Source organism: Cynocephalus volans, chromosome 8 (assembly GCF_027409185.1).
Source record: "Cynocephalus volans isolate mCynVol1 chromosome 8, mCynVol1.pri, whole genome shotgun sequence".
NCBI lineage: Eukaryota > Metazoa > Chordata > Mammalia > Dermoptera > Cynocephalidae > Cynocephalus > Cynocephalus volans.
Genome location: NC_084467.1, coordinates 34,032,853 through 34,043,973, shown reverse-complemented (window position 1 = coordinate 34,043,973; position 11,121 = coordinate 34,032,853). Strand labels below are relative to the sequence as shown.

The following is an 11,121-nucleotide window of genomic DNA, read 5'->3' as shown; positions in this document are numbered from 1 at the left end:
ATATAAATGGAATCATACACTATACAGTCTTTTCTGATGGCTTATTTCATTCAGCGTCATGTTTTCAAGGAACATCCATGTTGTAGCATGTATCAGAACTTCATTCTTTTTAATGGCTGAATATTATTCTGTTGTATGGATAAGCCATAATTTGTCTCTCCATTGGCAATCGATGGACATTCCAGTTATTTCTACTTTTTGATCTTGTGAATATGTTGCTATGAACATTTGTGTACAAGTTTTGATGTGGACATATTTCCAGTTCTCTAGTGTATATAGCTAGAAATGGAATTGCTGGGTCTAGATGGATTTTTGTTGGGAGAGACTTGCTCTTGTTTACAGGCTGAGGGTAGGGAGCCAGGGCAGAGCCAGAGGGGATGGGGAGGGGAGGGCCACTTCTTCCGCATCTCTCTCTCGGATTGGCACAGACCCTGACGCCGCTAATCTCGCTTCACATCCACTAGACCCTCTGCACACACTTCACATTTGCAGACCACGGAGCGAAGGCAGCGCGTGAGTAAATCACCCCCAGACCGGTCGGAGCTGGGTCCCGGCCGGCTGGCTCGTTTTCTGGTGTAATTCATAGCTGCGGGAGTCTCTCTCTTCTGGTTAGAGCCTGGCCTGTTCGGGTTTGGTTTTCTCCCGGAGATCGTTCACAGGTGAATAAGGACAATTCGCCGTGGAATCTGAATCTGACTCCTTGTTCCTCAGGTCACCCAGGGCTCCCCGCCACCCCAGGTCAGGAGCGATGCCCAGGTACTGGCGGTCGATTACCAAGAACGCCTGCGCTCGGCGTAACCGCTGCTCTCCGCAGCCACTGCGCACGCGCTGCCCTGCCAGCCAAGGAGTGGGCGGGGAGTGGGCGGGGCGGGCATCTCCTGAGCCAATCGGAAGCGAGCTCCCCCGCCCTCCATGCTGGTGGACCGAGCTTGACCCCGGCGGTGGGCGGAGGAGGCGGGACAAGCCGCGCGGCCGTGGAGGGGGCGGGGCCCGGGTCCTGGAGGCGGGGCCTGGGGCTGTCAGTCCCGCGCCCGCCGCCGCCGCCGCCGCCGCCGCCGCCGCCGCCGCGGCTCCTTGCACGCCGTGGCCCGGGTGGCTGCCAGAGCTGCCGCCCGCCACCCGCCGCCCTGACATCCCGAGCCTCTTCCCTCTGTCCCGGCCCGGCGCGCAGGTAAGGCCGGCCGCGGCTGTCGAGCCATCGCGCACCCTCCTCAGGATCGGTCAGCCGCGCGGGCGCCCCCTCCGGGCTGTGTCAGCGCCGCGGCTCCCCTTGCCGCCTGGGGGCGGTCCCGAGGGGCGGGACGACAGTCCTACCCATCCCCCCCACTCCTACTGGCGCCGCGCCTGATGCAAGGATCCCGGGGCCGGCCTCCGCATCCCCGGCATGGGGAGCTGGTCCTGAACCCCCTTCCCCGGCCGATTACACAATCGCTGGGACGGTGGGGGGGGCCCCTCCCGAGCCCCTGCCCCACACCTGTCTCCGCGACGCGGTTCCAGGCGGAGGGCAGAGACCTAGAGCGACCGCGGGGACCGGGAAAGTTTCACTTTGTGGTCCGGGTTTGTTGACATCCGAGAGATGCGGGGAGACGGAGGCTGAGCAGCCAGGATGAGCCTCGCGAGCAGCGTTCCCTTTGCCCTGGGGTGGCCCTGGTCCAGGTTTCCCTTCCAGAAGTCCCGCCGAGAGCCCTGCCCTGGGGCAGGAGGCTGCTGCAGGGCACACGGGTCTCTCCGCTTCTACGTAAGCGAGCCCTGGATTGCAGCAATCTGGGTACAGCCCAGTCTCTCGCTCTTCCCCCCTTTCTTAATTTAGCGTTGACATTTAGACCAGGTAGGCTAATTTACTTTACATTTTCCTGACGCTTTATATTTGTGAGGTGCTTTGCCATCTATGATTATTTAATTAACAAAGTGGGAAAGCAAAATAGATCCTGAAAGTCATGGGCAATGCCTTTAGTCTAGCAACTCTTTAGGAACCACTGAGAGCTTTTGGCCAGGGTGCTGTGGGGAGAGCTACTCAATGTCTTCTGGTTGCTTGGGAAGGCTTTGGTAACGATTGCAAGGCTTTCTTTGCGTCTCCCTGATTGTGCTGTTTATTGAGGGTCTCCAGTCTAGGGCGGGTTATTTGGTTTTCTTCATTTTCTTCATTTAAGTGTTGCTCATGAATCAGTTAAGAAAAAACCTGAGATTCAAATAGATTTGGATACTTGTCTGCATTACCAGGTTACCACTTCTCTTCAGAAAACCTTGATTCTTCCTCTTTTCTCCCCATCATCCCAGTAGGACGGTATCCAACTGGGTTGGCATTACTGGTTCCTCATTTAGTCTGAAGACCTCTTGCTACCTGTGGTTTACAGTCCTGGCTAGGGACATCTTCTAAGAGTGGGCTTAATTAGCACTTTTATCTGCCCATTAAGCAATACAGCTTGAAATTTCTTGGAATCAGGCGCTGTTGTAGTGTTGAATCTTTAATAATGTCTGATTCATTTTAATAGTGTTTCTATAGTAATCTTTCTGTTAGTATGCCAGTTCTGCAACACCGGTACTTTTGGTATAGAAGCAGCAATTTACTAGAAATATGATCATGGAAAAAACAATTCTCTAACAGATTTGCAGCCCACTTAGATAATTACTGCTAGAGGCTGTTAAGGTTTTTATTTATTTATTTATTTACTTATTTATTTATTTTTATTATTATTCTTTGGTGCAGTAGGTGTTACAATGCTTTTCATCTAAGAGGTCTTTATGAGGTCATTCCCCCCCGCCTTCCATAGTAATGGTTTCGGTCACTGTGCCACTTAAATATTTTTTAGACTAATATTGTATGAGTTTTTCCCACATGCTGATTTCTTTTTAGATAAAGCTCAGAGCTAACAAGATTTAGTTTTGATTTGCCAGCCTACATTTTAAAAAGGGAGGTATTTATTGTATTTTGGGGGTTATATTAGAGCCATGATAATGATAATGATAGCATATTTTGTTAGCTTATGTACCAGAAACTGTTGTGAGTGCTTTACAGATATTGAGTTATCTAAGTCTCAGAACAGCAGCTCTGTAAGGAAGGGACTACTACCACCCCATGTTTCAGATGGTGAAATTGAGGCCCAGTGCTTGACTGAGGTCACACAGTTGGGTAAATGACAGCCAGATTCTAACCTAGGCAGTCTGAGTACAGAGTCCAAGTCCTTAACCACAGCACTATCCTGCCTCTGCAGATTATTCTTTCAAAAGGTATTTCTACCTTCTGTCTGTGCAACGTTACATTATGCACTGTGGGGAGGTGAAAAGTGCTCTACAGTGTGATAACAAACACTGGATTGGGAGTTCTTGTTCTAGTCTTAACTGCCACCAGCCAATCGGTGATTCTGAGCAAGAAGTATGATCTGTGTACCTTTCATTTCCTCATTTGTGGAATAACAACAGTTGAAGCAGATGAACTAACTATCCTTACCACCCTGGGGAGCTGGAGAGATAAGTCAATGCATATAAGAATTAAATGTCCTTCTCCCTAAGGCACAGTATAGTAAGATCAAGTGTCAAATTAATGGAGCGTGGATGTGTGTGTCATGGAAAAGGACTAGGAGGGCTTACACTCTATTACTGCCAGTGGCTACCCATGGGATTGCAATGGTTGAGAGACTTTACCTTAAATAGTTCAGCATTGTTTTATTTTGTTGCATCAAGCATTGTTACTTTTGTAATTAAAAAAATAAAAGACAACCAGAAAAATGTCATCCTATGGAAGTGGGGTAACCATGTGCAGGACCGTGGGAGGAGTATTGTGGTGGACCCTTTGGCATCACTTTGCAGGAGGCTTTGAGTCAGATGATGGCAGATCAAGGAGTTCCCATTAACATGGACAGTCAGGCTTGAAAGGAAACTTTAAAAGTCATTTAGTTTAACATCTTCCTCCCCTTTCTCCCTCCAACATCTATCCAGTGGATAAATCCCCAACTCAGGTGTGCGGGTACCTGTGCTGCTCAGTGCTCCTGCTGCTCCTGCTTGGACACCTCCAGATTCAGACATTTGGTGTGCTTCACAAATCAGTGCACCAGAGAAGATCTGGTCTAAGTGTGAAACCTGGATTAGAGGGGAAATGCTAAACCAGGGAGACCAGTTAGGAGGCTGTGGCTAGAATCTAGGAGGAGGCGATTCAGGCTGAGACCAACAGTGGCATAGGATGGTCCAGGATAGAATAGACCCCAGGAGACAGAAACTGTTTGGCCACAAGCATCAGAGAGGAGGATCAAGTCAACATCTCCTGGGGGCCGTGAGAGGGCTGAGGCTTGGGAGATCCATGAGGCCGTGAGGTGAGGGGAGAGTCCATGAGGGTGGGGAGGAGAGACAGTTTTGTATGTGAGTCCCCCAAAGCTGTGTACTCATCATAGACTGAGGCTAAGGTAAAGCCTCTGCAGACCAGAAAACTTTCTTCTCAAGAAGAGATTGGACCATTTAAATAGAGTGGGAAACTCCCTCTGCCTAATGAAGAAGAAAAATAACAGTATTTCCCCTGGGGGATGTTGCAGCCCCTGACACTGGCTCATTTAACTTTCTGTTGCATTTCTTGGTCAAATTGGGAATCTGGAGTTCTTCCACCTCACAGGTGAAGGAGGTGGTGGTGAGCTGGAGCCTGCCCTGGAGCATCTTTCCGACTTCAAGTCTTCAAGGCAGAATTTCAAGGAGAAGCTTTAGTAATGGAGCCTTTTGTGTGTGAAGGGATTCTGCCTTCACATGGCTACGTAGAGAAAGGGCCTGGCATGACTGCGTGGAGTTGGGCTAGGAGGACATATTGGCAATGATGTTTTCTGATTTTGTTGGGAAATGTTCTTTTGGGAGATTCTGTTCTCCAGTGACACCTGTTACATATGTGCTGCAGAGCCAGCTCACATTATGGGCAGTGATGAGAAAATCATTGGAAGTTTTTCTTTCCAATTTAAACCCATATCATGTGGTGCTCAAAGAGGGTTTGGGGCAAAATGTTTTGAATACCACATTGATTGGAAAATAGGATAATTTGGAGGAAACAAATAAGATTTACACAAGAAACCACAGAGACAGTGAAAATATAGTTATGAATGTTATAAATTCATTTTTTTCTCGTTACTTTATGTGTGTCTGGCTTAGTATGCAACATTTATTAAATACTCATATTTACAAATTTATAAGTTGAATATGTTGCCTAATAGTCTGTGTATGGAAATAAACTGTATAGTCATTTTTTTGCTAGGACAATATTGGTCTTGGTTTTTCAGTAACTTTAGACCAGCGGTTCTCAACCAAGGGTGATTTTGCCTCCCAAGGAACATTTGGCAATGCCTGGGGACATTTTTGGTTGTCACAACTGGGAGGGGTATGTGCTACTGGCATCTAGTGGGTAGAGACTAGGGATGCTCCTGAACATCCTACAATGCACAGGACAGCCTCCCACAACAAAGAATTATTTAGCCCAGAATGTTAAGTGTTGAATTTGGAAAACTCCTTTTTAGGAGATTAAAAAAAAAAAAACAAAAACTTCTTATTAGGAGCAAATTGAGGTTAAAGGGAAGAGGAAAATATAAAGTGTTCCTTGACCCCTTCAAAGTGATAGCAGTACCCTCACATCTGGCATCCAAGAGAGAGAACCACCTAAACAAGCTGCTGGAACACAGGCATTTGCCTGCCACCCAGGAACTATTTGAATAACTGGATTGCTCGATACAGTCTGGTACAGGAAGTCAAGGCCCTTGTAATGGGAAGAAACTGTGGGGTAATTTGTGGAGGCAGAAGGGTTTGTAGGCCAAGAAGGAGAGCTGGGTCCTGCCAGAATAATTTTGAAAAGTTTTAGGGGATTTTTCAAAGGTTATTTTGTTGAGGGCATTGAGTATAGTGATTAGAAGATACAATCACTGCTCTGGGAGCAAGCGCGTGAGCCCTCCAGGCTGTTGACTTGAGAGTCTGAGCACTTCCCAGATTTTTCTGTGTTCAGATACAAAGTGGAGAGTGGAGAACACTGGTTTTTTTTTTTTTTCCAAGTTATATCTGTGTTCTCCTCCGACCTCCCTTTAAAAACTTTTTTATTGTCAAAAATTTTAAACATATGCAAAAATTGAGAAAACCGTATACTGAACCCCTATTTACCCAATGCCCATCTTCAGCTTGCCAACTCCTGGCCAATAGTGATCTATACTCCATCTTAGGCATCCCCTTACCCTTTTTCTTAAATCTAGAAAATAGCATAAATAATTGCTGATCACCTGCCTACTAGGAGAGACTTTGCTATGAAGTGATTTTCTGGTGCTTGGGTCCCCTCCAGAAGAAAACTGATGACAGACACATGTGTTTAAGAGCCGTGAGGGCCTGAGAAGTAGGAAGAGGCCCAGGCAAATCTGGGATGGGGCCTTTCCTGTTTCATGACTCTCTAGGTGTACGCTGTGTGGTATAAAGCTAAGTGTTCCTTGTAGCCTGTGTCTTAGACCTGATGGCTCTTCATGGAGTGACTCCTTCCCCAAAAGCACAGGGCAGGGTCGGGTGGGAGAGACTGGCAAGTTGTAGGATTCCCTTTTTCCATAGTTACTTTCCTGCCTTTGTCAGTGGATGGAGGACTGTCCCATTCCATCCACTGGCCGTCTGCACCAGATGGAGACAGCGTTGCGGTTTACCCTTTGCAAACAGGGCTTTCTTTTCCCAGTGTGTCTCCCTGAGCTACAGGACTAATTTTTTTTAGGCCATTGGAGAATTGGCATGCCTTTATTTGATTCAGTGTTGTGTGGTAATATCCATATAAAAAAATGGCTTCAAGAGTTGAGAGAGTTCTTAAATAATCAGATAATTGATGTCGGTGAATTTTAATTAGTGCTGGTTTCTACAAACTTAGACATTCTGGACTAGGTTCACAAGCAACTACATTGGTGTAAAGACCTGGGCCCCTGCAGAGCTGTGTTTGCCATCCATTTTCTACTTATTAAATGCATTTTTACTCTCTCTTTAGTCCACAAATAGGAGTAGGTGGCATTAGCTTATTATGCATATTCTGTATCACAACTGTAGATTTTCAAGCATCATGCCTTTCTTTGGGGAGGGCAGTTCCTAGTCTGTTAATAATATTTATTATCTACTACGTGCCTCTGTTATGTGCCAGGCCCAAACTGTATTCCTAAGAACCATTCTAGATAGGAATTAGTATTCCGATTTTTCAGATGAGAAAACTGAGGTTTAGAGAGGTTAGGGAATAGTTGGAGGTATCACCGTGTTTTAACCCAGATGTGCTTGATTCCAAAGCCCAAGTGCTTTCCATAAGCCTTTTTGTCTCTTGTGGTTGAAAGCTGGTGGGAGTTTGTACCAGGATTGGTAGAGAAGAGGGGGGCAAGTGCTGTGAAAGGGGACTGAGAATTCTGGTTACTCTAGCTAATGAAATCTACACATTAAACCCCTTGAGAAACATTGCTTTTCAGTGTGATAAATTACCTGTGTCCTATTTTTGAGCTTACTTTATAAAACAGAAGTTGCACAAATCCCTGAGCCAAATTTGGTCAGCAGATGTGTTTTATTTGGTCTGTATAGTATTTTCTTTTTTGAAAATTGGGTTAGTGTTATCATGTAAAAAGTGGGAGATTTCACACTAAATGTAGATTTCTGGCCTCTGTTGAACCATCAGAAGATCTGGCAATACTGGGCCTACACTACTCCTTGGCAATAATTAGTTCTATTGGCTGCCCCTTAGGATGTAGCATGGACTCCCTATCTTGTCATTTTCCCCACACTGCCCTCTTTGCTCATTTACATTATCTGCCAGGATTCTGAAGGCATTTGAGTTAGAGGCACCCTAATAGAAATTATGTAGATTCTCTTTGCCAATGTCAGGGATGTATCAGAGGAGGCTTGTTTTATATTTGAATTGAAGACTCCCAGTATTTTTTTCCCCTTTGTAGAGAGCCTGTAGACAGTTACTGTACTTGGCATGTGAAAAGACATACCCACATTCTCCTCCCCCCAACGCCAGGAATGGCTAATTGGACTCTGGATGAGTTACTGGATCAAGGCAGACCAATCGATTCAGGATTTGGACAACAGATCAGTGAGCTGAGGAGTCTCAGGCAGGAAGGATTTGTAGATTCAGGCTGAAAATGGTGACATTGGAAAGGTGGATTAGTGAGCAAAGATATGGGACACAAGTAGGTGAGAGAGCAAATGTCTGGTCTCTACTTCTACTGTACTTCCTGCACTTGGGTTCCTCTGTATCCACAGCATTCATTCAGTGATATTTATTGAGTGCTTACAATAATGCTAGGCATTGTTCTAGATGCCTGTGATACATTAGTGAACAAAAACAAAGTTTCTGTTCTTCTAGAGCATATATTTTGGTAGAGGAAAAAAGACAACTCCAAACAAAAAATCAAATAATTTAAAATATATAGGGTGGTAAGAAGTACCAAGAAGAAAAATAAAGGTGGGTAAGGAGACAGAGAGTGGGTACATGGGGTAGTGATGTCATGTTAGAAAGGTTGTTCAAGGAAGGCCTCTTGATAAAGTGATATTTCAGCAGAGACATAAGCGAAGTGAGAAGAAGTGAGCCATGAGGGAACCTCATGAGGTGGAACATTCTCTACAAAGGGTTCAGCAAGTGCAAAGGCCCTGAGGTAGATGTGTGTCTGACCTATATGAAGAAAAGCAGGAGGATATTGTGACTGGAATGCAACAAATAATCGGAGAGGAGGAAGTGGAGGGTATGCAAGGCCCCACAGTTATATTAAGGACTTTTGATTTTATTCTGAGTGAGATGAGAGGCTATTAGAAGATTTTGAGTACAGGTGACATGATCTGGTTTATGTCTTAAAAAATGTAAATGTTGTATGTTGAATAGACTGTAAAGCAGCTAACGTGAATGCAGGAAGACCAACTGGAAGACTATAATCAGATTAAATAGTTCAGATAAAATACAATGGTGACTTAGACTAGGATAGATGTAGAGATGTCAAGAAGTGGACAAGTTCTGAACAAATTTTGAAGACAGAGTTGACAGGACTTGTTGATGTATTAGGTATTGGATGTGAGAGAATGAAAGGAGTCAAGATGATTGGAACCTTTGAATATAAACATTGCTGCATTAGTTGGCATTTCTACTTCTCTTCCTAGAAAACGTTTGAAAGCAACAAGGAAGATGAAAAAAAAAAATAAACAAAAACCTTGTAAACTCTATTTACAGCAAAATTAGGAGAGAAATTTAATCCATAGGCTTCAAAATATGTGTAACAACTGTCCCAAGTAGATGTGATCAGGTGGAAGTCATGTATGAGGAAATGAAGAGAAGCAGCACAGAGATGGTGAGAGAGCATGGTGGTAGTAGATCTTAGAAAGTACCAGAAAAGTCATATTCTTTAAGGTAAAATGTACACCCTGATATGAAAAAGCTATATTCTTTGCTTGCAACAATTGTGGGAACTGGATATACAGCTGGTGGAAAAAACCCTCCTGGATATACTTTGGTTCAGAGAAGCAAAAGGAAAGGGGTTGCATAAAGAATCACATAAGCAAGCTACCATGTTTGTAGGAAGTATTCTGTCTCTGTGGCAGCAGGAAGAAAAGAGGGTTATAAAAACAGCTAATCTGAAAGAGTATCATGGTCATGTTCCTATCCCCTGCCAAGAGGAATCTCATGCAAATACTGTAACTATCTGGGAAAACTCAACTCATTCGATGATAATGAAGAAAGAAAATGGTAGACTTCTGTTTCTGATAATGGTAGGCTAGGTTATTGGGACAAAAGTTATAATGAAAATATATAAGATGTTGTATATATTTTTAAAATTGAAAAAAATTTAGATTTCCTTAAAAGCACTAAAGAGCTGAGAAGATAAAAAGGAACTATCAGGCCAAAATCTATAGTCAAGTGGAACCTAGAGAGATGTATAAAACCCTAGAACATCTGAGTTACTTTTTCCCCAGGAACATTCATTGACCCTAATAAATATAGACTTTGGTTTTGGCAGCCTTGAATGACAAGGAGGTTAAGGAGTTAAAGTATATGGCTTGCCCACGGTGGAAAGTCTCATAGGAGACCATCACCATATAAAGCTGGAACTACTCAGGACAAAGATGAACCAGAAAGAAAACCATGTCTCTCCACCCCTCAGGGATGTCAGGGAAGTTTGCCCTGGAACTGAGTAGAGCAAGAGGGAAAAGGAAAGGTAAGTTGTGGTCACTGTGTAGCCTTTTCACAGATTTTGAACATAGTTTTATATTATTTCAATTTTAGAGAACCTTAAGCCATGAACTAGGCTTAAGGTAGTTCCAGGTTGGTAGTGTCCTCTATGCCCACACCAGACACCTTGCAGAGTTAAAGGTGATTCTTCTGTGGAGGAAGACATCTTCTTCCTAATTTCCCAGTGTCAATGAGTAGTACAATAAGAAATAACAAAACACACAAGGGAACAAAGCATGATGAGGTAAACAGCAGAAGTTACTGATAGGGGAAAAAAAAGGTACACATTCTTTATGTATTGTACATATGGAGACAAATAAAAAGCTATGCTTATTTTGTTCATAGAAATAAAGGCAAGCTTGTAAATATCTTTAGGGAATGGGTAATAGTTAAAACTGGCTTGGCAGATTTGATAAAGACCAAGGAGAACTTCTAGAAATAAAAATACGAAACTAAAATTTAAAAATTCAATGGTTTACTATTAGACAGCATGTTAGACAAAATCAAAAAAGGATTAGTGAGTTGGATTATAGGCATAAGAAAATTTCAGAATTTTTCACAAGAAGACAAAAAGACAGAAAATGTGGAAGAGAGGTTAAAAGATGTGGAGAACAGAGTGAGAAGATCTAACATGCATTTAATAAGAGTTAAAAAAGGAGAGAAAAGACAGAATGGGGCAGAAGCAACTATTCAAGAAGATAATGACTGAGATTTTTCCAGAATTGATAAAATATATTAGTCCAAAAATTCATAAGCTCAGCAACAAAGGCAAAGAGAAAAATCCTAAAAGTAACCAGAAAAAAAGACAAATTACATTGGAAAGAGTGTTTACATACTTCTCAACACCAACAATGGAAGCCAGAAGACAGTGGAATGATATCTGTAACTGAAATAGCTGACAATTTAATTCTATGCGCAGAGAAAATGCCTCTCAGGAATAATGGCAA

The 11,121-nt window shown here is 43.7% G+C and overlaps 1 protein-coding gene across 3 annotated transcripts in view; it reads left to right on the top strand.

Annotated features, from left to right (window-relative positions):
• Positions 1 to 1,053: 1,053 nt before the first annotated feature.
• HIVEP3 (HIVEP zinc finger 3) overlaps positions 1,054 to 11,121 on the top strand; it is a 467,815-nt gene continuing 457,747 nt past the window's right edge. For all 3 annotated transcript variants that reach the window (XM_063104292.1, XM_063104293.1, XM_063104291.1), the window contains exon 1: positions 1,054 to 1,171. The gene's annotated coding sequence lies outside the window, so the exon portion shown is untranslated. The remainder of the gene's footprint in view (positions 1,172 to 11,121) is intronic.